Genomic DNA, 8980 nt, shown 5'->3' with positions numbered 1-8980 from the left:
CAAACACTGTATAGCCTAAACACATGGTTAAATCTATAATTATGATATCATGGATGGTCAGTCCTTGCATCCATAGCTCTGTCTATGAATTTGTGTGTGGTTACATTTCACCAGGCCATCCCTCAGCTTTTTCCCAAACAGCTTTTTCCCCAAACTTCCCCCCCTGAAATGTCTCTATGCCTAACAACCCAAAAATGGTGTTTGAGTGGCATGTGAGAGCTCTGTGAACAGCTGGCTGATAGCTGCCTGGAAAGCATCTTAGCTGGTTGCCTCACTCCATCTTTGTTGTGGTAAACTGTTTTCTCGCAACAAACACAGAAAACATTTCTCATTCCGGCAGACAGAGAGAGAGAATAGAGAGCGAGATAATGAGAAAGTGGGACAAAGGAATTAATTCAGGAAGTAAGATCCAGTGTTTCTTCTCTGTTTGTCTTTTCAACATCCATTAAGCCAAAGGCACTTTGCTTTAGATAAAATAAAATAAAACTTCACTTTTTCATATACTGTATTTTGTAAAGTATTAGACCTGACAGAGCAAAGATGGAAAAATATAGAATCTCAGTCATTGGAATATAAAATGCTAAGACTATTGACATCTTCAGATTTTTAATTTGCAGTAACACCCCCACTAATCTTATCCAAAGAGCATTTCCATTAAGAGAGAGGATGAAAGAAGTCTTACTTCCAAGAACAGTAGATGATAGAATGAGCTATGGGTCGATGCCATTAAGGTCATTGGGTTGTTGACGTCCTAAGAACAGAATGATCTATTGCTGCTTTTGTGGATAGAGCATCATGATTTTGGCTGCAGAACAGAGAAAAGATTCCAGTTTTGTAGATAATCGAAAACCCTACAATAGGATGTATGTTACAAAGGATGTCTGTGAGTCTGTCAGCAACTGAGGGCATGAAGTGTCTGATTCACACCATGGTAGACAGACCCATCGACTTGCTTAGAACATAATTATATTTTGCCGTTGCTATTGTTGAGAGAGAGCAAGGTTTCTGAGAATCAAAAACCTTATACAATAAGATGTCTGCCCACATAAAAAATACTACAGACTACTATAGAATACTACAGTACTTACTATAGCACTCTATAGAATTATGTAGTAAAATCTAGTCAACTGTAGTATACTGTAGAATACTATACACACTGTACTTTCCCTTGATCATGTAGTACTTACTATAGCATTTTGTAGTATACTGTAGAATACTATACTACACACTGTAGTATCACTCGATAATGTAGTGCTTACTTTAGAATTTTTTGATCGATTGGACTGCTAGTTAGCTTTACTGCTAGCTGCTAGCTTTATCGATGCAGTTTTGATTTGAACGCGCTGTCCTTGGGGATCTAATGCCGTGAATTCCCTCTGACGTTCCCCCTCAATTGTGTAGTGCTTACTATAGAATTTTGTAGTATACCGTAGAATAGAAAAACCATAATTCATACCCAGATAGTGAGAATCATTTCAAATACCTAGCAAATGTATGATTTTCTGATAAGAGTAAGCCACTATCTGGGAATGTCTTATTGGTTGCACGATTATTGTTGATGCTAAGGTTTGGGATAGGGTTAAAACCAAAAAATTAAAATGTTGTGTAATGTATGTTTGCCGTCTGTGTTTTTCTGTTTATTGTGTAGCCTTGAATCCAACCCTGCCTATGAAACATGAATCAGCAGAACCAGAACAGCAAGTGCAATCTCACTGTGAGAAATCGTCTATTATTATTATTTTTCTCCTTCACCCGTTGTCATGGGCAGGACCAAACATAATCACAAACCGATGGAGAGAGAGGTGGCTGCTGGGTAGTGAAAAAAACCTGGATTACACAGGGGTGTATGTATGTATGTATGTATGTATGTATGTATGTATGTATATATATATATATATGTATATATATACTGAACAAAAATATAAACTCAACATGCCTAATTTATTTATTTCAATTGACTGATTTCCTTATTTGAACTAACTCCGTAAAATCTTTGAAATTGCTGCATGTTGAGTTTATATTTTTGTTCAGTGTATATACTGTGTGTGTATATTTTTTACAGAGTTACAGTTCAAATAAGGAAATCAGTCAATTTAAATAAATAAATTAGGCAGGGCAGTGGCGCAGCCATGGGTGGGCCTGGGAGGGCATAGGCCCACCCACTTGGGAGCCAATCAGAATGAGCTTTATTACAGACAGAAATACTCCTCAGTTTCATCAGCTTTCCAGGTGGCTGGTCTCTGATGATCCCGCAGGTGAAGAAGCTGGATGTGGAGGTCCTGGGCTGGCGTGGTTACACATGATCTGCGGTTGTGAGGCCAATTGGACGTACTGCCAAATTCTCAAAAACGACGTTGGAGACGGCTTATGGTAGGGAAATTAACATTACATTATTTGGCAACAGCTCTGGGGGACATTACTGCAGTCAGAATGCCAATTGCATGCCCCTCAAAACTTGAGACATCTTTGGCATTGTGTTGTGTGACAAAACCGCACATTTTAGAGTGGCCTTTTATTGTCCCCAGCACAAGGTGCACCTGTGTAATGATCATGTTGTTTAATCAGCTTCTTGATATGCCACACCTGTCAGGTGGATGGATTATCTTGGCAAAGGAGAAATGCTCACTACCAGGGATGTAAAAAAAATTTGGCACATCATTTGAGAGAAATAATGTTTTTGTGCATATGGAACATTTCTGGGATCTTTTATTTCAGCTCATGAAACATGGGACCAACACTTTACATGTTGCATTTTATATTTCTGTTCAGATATACAGGGAACCCTGGGTCTGGGTGAGAGAATATTTAACCCCCCTGTCTAGACCCCTTCTCCTGGTATCCATCTAGACCAGTGGCGTGAACGCCCCCTAGCTCTCCCTGACTGATCACTAGCCAGTCCACATCCATCAAGCCCCTGTGCTCTCTCTCTCTCTGTGTGTGTGTGCGTGTACTTTCAGTATCCAGCAAGCCTTCGCCCTCGTCCCCCCACCCCATCTTTCAACCCTACAACCTGTGCCTGGGGGGAAGGAAAAGCCCTGTGACACACATGATTACCAATGGGTTTTCTGACACCACACAAAGGCCTGCAGGTGGCAGCACCAGAGAGGAAGCACTTTACCTACCTTCATGGGTTTGAATCCAGCTGGTTACATTAGCCTGCATTGTGTTACTTCCTGTGCTGTAGAAGTCAACCTTTTCAAAGTTGTTTAAAACACCCTCGGTATAAATGTCACCTTGTTCTCATAGACCAATTTAAGGGTCATCCAAATCGTATTTCCTGTATCCCCTGCTCTATTTTAAAATGCTAAAAAGCCCTCCACAGGAGTTACCGTGACAATGGATGACCCACAAAAGACGACCTCATTACAGATGGCTGAATTGAAAGATACTTGTTTTTTCAGGATGAGTCTAACACATACGTACGCACACACACACACACACACACACACACACACTATCTCCTCCTCTTGTAGGAGATTATGGAAGCTTTTTCCCATTTCTGTCTCCTAAATAGAATCCAAGGGTCACTTTCACCAGCTGGCTGCTTATGTATTCACCTCCTCACACTCAGCACACTCTGTTAGCACAGATTTACACATTGGTTACAGGAGATAAAACTTCAAACACGATCACATTTACTTCAAAGAGCACTGGCCCATCAATATCAAATTGAGTCGAGGCTGCTTCAGGAATTTGTCATTTGCACTTTTCTCATTTCAAAATGTCAACTCGAATCTATCGATGATTACATTTGTAATATTCCTGACTGTGTCTCGTTCATTATTTTCCACCAGCACTCATCCTGCAGAGGTTGTTTGTAATTGCTGTCACACAATATTTTGACTCGGCACACACTCTCTCTTGCTCTTTGCCAGTCAGCGCCAACCCAGCACCTGAGGCCATTTTCATTTAACATTCACCCAGTCTCTCTCTACTCTGTCTAATCTATTTTTGTAATCAAACCGTTATGAAATGGAGTCGTATCAATCTTTCAACACTGCATTCCCTTCAGGCAGCCTTTTAAGCATTCTTCTCTAACTGCAATATTCAGTTAGCTTCTTCTATTTAAAAAATGCACTAAACTCAGTCTGCACAGGGCTGTCAAAATATTTCATGAATACCAATACCCAAGTGGTGGCGCTAGCTTTGAAGAGCCTCTTTGAATGCAGAGATGTGTGTGTGTGTGTTTTGTCTCGCAGCCCTGTTGCATACCCAGCATCCTCAGCTCCCCGTGCAGTGGCGTGCGGCTTCTGCGTCTCACCTGGCTGTCTGATGTATCGACATGCCACGCCGTCCAACCTGCACACCGTTTAGGCTCTTGCGGTCGCTGCCCCTCCCAGACAAATACTATATGGAACTTGCTGAGACTGCAGGCAGGTCCCTCTAGAATCAAATAATGCAGTGAGTTGATGATGAGTTCATGTTGTATCAAACCACCCCTGAGGGTACTGATGTTTACCTTACCATTTTAACTTTTGGTGTAGTCCAGCATGATCCCAGATCTGTTTGTGCTATGTAGCTAACTCCTATGGTTACTGCATCCAGTGCCACTCTAGATAGGCCTACATGTTATCAAACCTCCCCTGCGGTAAATCAGTGTTTACTTGGACTTACTTAATCCTCTTCGTTCCCCATTGGGACTGAAGGCCACACTGAGCTCTCTCCACTTCTTCTTCTTCCTGTCCTTACGTGGCACATTGTCCCTCGCTCCAAAAGAGGTTGATCTTGTCCAGCTCAGCTGTTTACTTTTACACCGTTCTAACTTTTGGAGTATTCCAGAGTTAGCCTGGTCCCATATCTGTTTGTGCTGTCTTGACAGATCTGGGACCAGTGTAGTCCAGAGGTACCAGAATGACATTAAAAAGTGCACACCTCAGTCCTCATACATAGACAATGGGAATGTGATGTTACCCAGTTAAACTAAAGCCCTCATTAGTTTCCCAAGCTGCTTCTGTGGGTTTAAAGTTATCCTGTGTGGCTCACTTGGTAGGAGCGTGTGTGGTGCGAGCAACGCCAAGGTAGCGGCTTCAACTCCCTGTGGCGTTGGATAAAATTGTCTGCTAAGTGGCACACACACACACACACACATACACACACACACAGTGGTTGAGTGTGGATTACTAGTACATCAAGTCATGGCCCAGTCTCATCTTCACTGAGCTCTGGGAGATGGAGGGATAGCAGCAACAGCTGAAAAACTTGTAACAGAGTCCCTTTGGCGGCAGCAGCAGTCAGTCCATTAAAACAAGGCAGAGGCACAGAGGCTCAATGCCCGTAGTGGGGTGTCCTGTTTTGGGATTTTTGTGTTTATGTAACGCTGTTTATCTTTATAGTAATGAGCTACAGAGTTGATGAGAGCGCCTCATTCAGTTTCTGAAAGTCCATAATCAGCAGGCCTAGGTACTAGGGATGAATGGCAGGAACACAGTTACCGAGATTTACTGCCCAAACCACTCCCTTTTCCCCGAGATAAATAACTGCGAGAAACCGTTAAATTAGAACCAATTATATATATGAACAGCATGGCATGAAATGGAACTGTTAAATTATATGCAATGTCTAAATCTGGCTTCTCTACAGCCTCTGCATGATGAATCATCAACGCTCAGGGTGGGGACAGACAGCCCATCTCAGTATTGAGCGCAGTTCACAATGCATGTAGATCTGTCATGTCATCACGGTAACTTTTGTTCTTGTTACAGGTAGGCCTGCATTTGCTGCAGCATAGTCTAATGCGTGTCTAATTTACCCATCTCTCTTTTTTTTTTTGCAGCTGCAGAGTTTTAAAATCACTCGAATATCATTGCGTTAAATCAGTGCATGTGCGAGCACTCTCTCGCAGTCTTTCTCTCTCAGCGTTGATGTTCTAGATTGATAGACAGTATAGCCCTATAATAACAGTGCCTTCGGAAAGTATTCAGACCCCTTGACTCTTCCACATTTTGTTACATTACAGCCTTATTCTAAAATTGATTAAATTCAAAATGTTCCTCATCAATCTACACACAATACCCTATAATGAAAAAACTAAAACAGGTTTGTGGTCATTTTAGCAAATGTATTAAAAATAAAAAATAGAAATACCTTATTTACATACGGATTCAGATCTTTTGCTATGAGACTCGAAATTGAGCTCAAGTCCATCCTGTTTCCATTGATCATCCTTCAGATGTTTCTACAACTTGATTGGTGTCCACCTGTGGTAAATTCAATTGATTGGAAATTATTTGGAAAGGCACACACCTGTCTATATAAGGTCCCACAGTTGACAGTGCTTGTCAGAGCAAAAACCAAGCCATGGGGTCAAACGAATTGTCCGTAGAGCTCCGAGACAGGATTGTGTCGAGGCACAGATCTGGGGAAGGGTGCCAAAAAAAAGGCACATGACAGCCTGCTTGGAGTTTGCCAAAAGGCACCTAAAGACTCTCAGACCATGAGAAACAAGATTCTCTGGTCTGATGAAACTAAGATCAAACTTTTTGGCCTGAATGCCAAGCGTCACGTCTGGAGGAAACCTGGCACCATCCCTACGGTGAAGCATGGTGGTGGCAGCATCATGCTGTGGGGATGTTTTTCAGCAGCAGGGACTGGGAGACTAGTCAGGATCGAGGAAAAGATGAATGGAGCATAGTACAGAGAGACCCTTTATGAAAACCTGCTCCAGAGCGCTCAGGACCTCAGACTGGGGCGAACGTACACCTTCCAACAGGACAACAACCCTAAACACACAGCCAAGACAACGCAGGAGTGGCTTCTGGACAAGTCTCTGAATGTCCTTGAGTGGCCCAGCCAGAGCCCGGACTTGAACCCGACCGAACATCTCTGTAGATACCTGAAAATAGCTGTGCAGCGACGCTCCCCATCTAACTGACAAATACAGGTGTTCCAAGCTTGTAGCGTCATACCTAAGAAGACTTGAGGCTGTAATCGCTGCCAAAGGTGCCTCAACAATGTACTGAGTAGAATGGAATGGCAAGGGGTGGCGGTCTGTGTATATTTGTAAACAACAGCTGGTGCACAAAATCAAATACTAAGGAAGTCTCAAGGTTTTGCTCGCCTGAGGTAGAGTATCTTATGGGTAAGGGTAGGTAACAACACATCTGCCACACTGATCCTCAACACGGGGGCCCCTCAGGGGTGCGTGCTCAGTCCCCTCCTGTACTCCCTGTTCACCAATGACTGCATGGCCAGGCACGACTCCAACACCATCATTAAGTTTGCCGACGACACAACAGTGGTAGGCCTGATCACCGACAATGATGAGACAGCCTATAGGGAGGAGGTCAGAGACCTGGCCGTGTGGTTCCAGGATAACAACCTCTCCCTCAACGTGACCAAGACAAAGGAGATGATTGTGGACTACAGGAAAAAAAAGAGGACTGAGCACGCCCCCATTCTCATCGACGGGGCTGTAGTGGAACAGGTTGAGAGCTTCAAGTTCCTTGGTGTCCACAACACCAACAAACTATCATGGTCCAAACACACCAAGACAGTCGTGAAGAGGGCACGACAAAGCCTATTCCCCCTCAGACTGAAAAGATTTGGCATGGGTCCTCAGATCCTCAAGAAATTCTACAGCTGCACCATCGAGAGCATACTGACTGGTTGCATCACCGCCTGGTATGGCAACTGCTCAGCCTCCGACTGCAAGGCACTACAGAGGGTAGTGCGTATGGCCCAGTACATGAGGGAAAGAAGTATTTGATCCCCTGCTGATTTTGTATGTTTGCCCACTGACAAAGAAATGATCAGTCTATAATTTTAATGGTAGGTTTATTTGAACAGTGAGAGACAGAATAACAACAAAAAAATCCAGAAAAATGTTATAAATTGATTTGCATTTTAATGAGGAAAATAAGTATTTGACCCCCTCTCAATCAGAAACATTTCTGGCTTCCAGGTGTCTTTTATATACAGTGAGGGAAAAAAGTATTTGATCCCCTGCTGATTTTGTACGTTTGCCCACTGACAAAGAAATGATCAGTCTATAATTTTAATGGTAGGTTTATTTGAACAGTAAGAGACAGAATAACAACAAAAAAATCCAGAAAAACACATGTCAAAAATTGTATACATTTATTTGCATTTTAATGAAGGAAATAAGTATTTGACCCCCTCTCAATCAGAAAGATTTCTGTCTCCCAGGTGTCTTTTATACAGGTAACGAGCTGAGATTAGGAGCACACTCTTAAAGGGAGTGCTCCAAATCTCAGTTTGTTACCTGTATAAAAGACACCTGTCCACAGAAGCAATCAATCAATCAGATTCCAAACTCTCCACCATGGCCAAGACCAAAGAGCTCTCCAAGGATGTCAGGGACAAGATTGTAGACCTACACAAGGCTGGAATGGGCTACAAGACCATCGCCAAGCAGCTTGGTGAGAAGGTGACAACAGTTGGTGTGATTATTCGCAAATGGAAGAAACACAAAATAACTGTCAATCTCCCTCGGCCTGGGGCTCCATGCAAGATCTCACCTCGTGGAGTTGCAACGATCATGAGAACGGTGAGGAATCAGCTCAGAACTACATGGGAGGATCTTGTCAATGATCTCAAGGCAGTTGGGACCATAGTCACCAAGAAAACAATTGGTAACACGCTACGCCGTGAAGGACTGAAATCCTGCAGCACCCGCAAGGTCCCCCTGCTCAAGAAAGCACATATACAGGCCCGTCTGAAGTTTGCCAATGAACATCTGAATGATTCAGAGGAGAACTGGGTGAAAGTGTTGTGGTCAGATGAGACCAAACTCAACTCGCCGTGTTTGGAGGAGGAGGAATGCTGCTTATGACCCCAAGAACACCATCCCCACCATCAAACATGGAGGTGGAAACATTATGCTTTTGGGGTGTTTTTCTGCTAAGGGGACAGGACAACTTCACCGCATCAAAGGGACGATGGACGGGGCCATGTACCGTCAAATCTTGGTGAGAACCTACCTTCCCTCAGCCAGGGCATTGAAAATGGGTAGTGGATGGGT

Source organism: Coregonus lavaretus (assembly GCF_964263955.1).
Source record: "Coregonus lavaretus genome assembly, chromosome: 7".
In the NCBI taxonomy this organism is placed as follows: Eukaryota; Metazoa; Chordata; class Actinopteri; order Salmoniformes; family Salmonidae; genus Coregonus; species Coregonus lavaretus.
Note: the sequence above shows the minus strand (reverse complement) of the source record.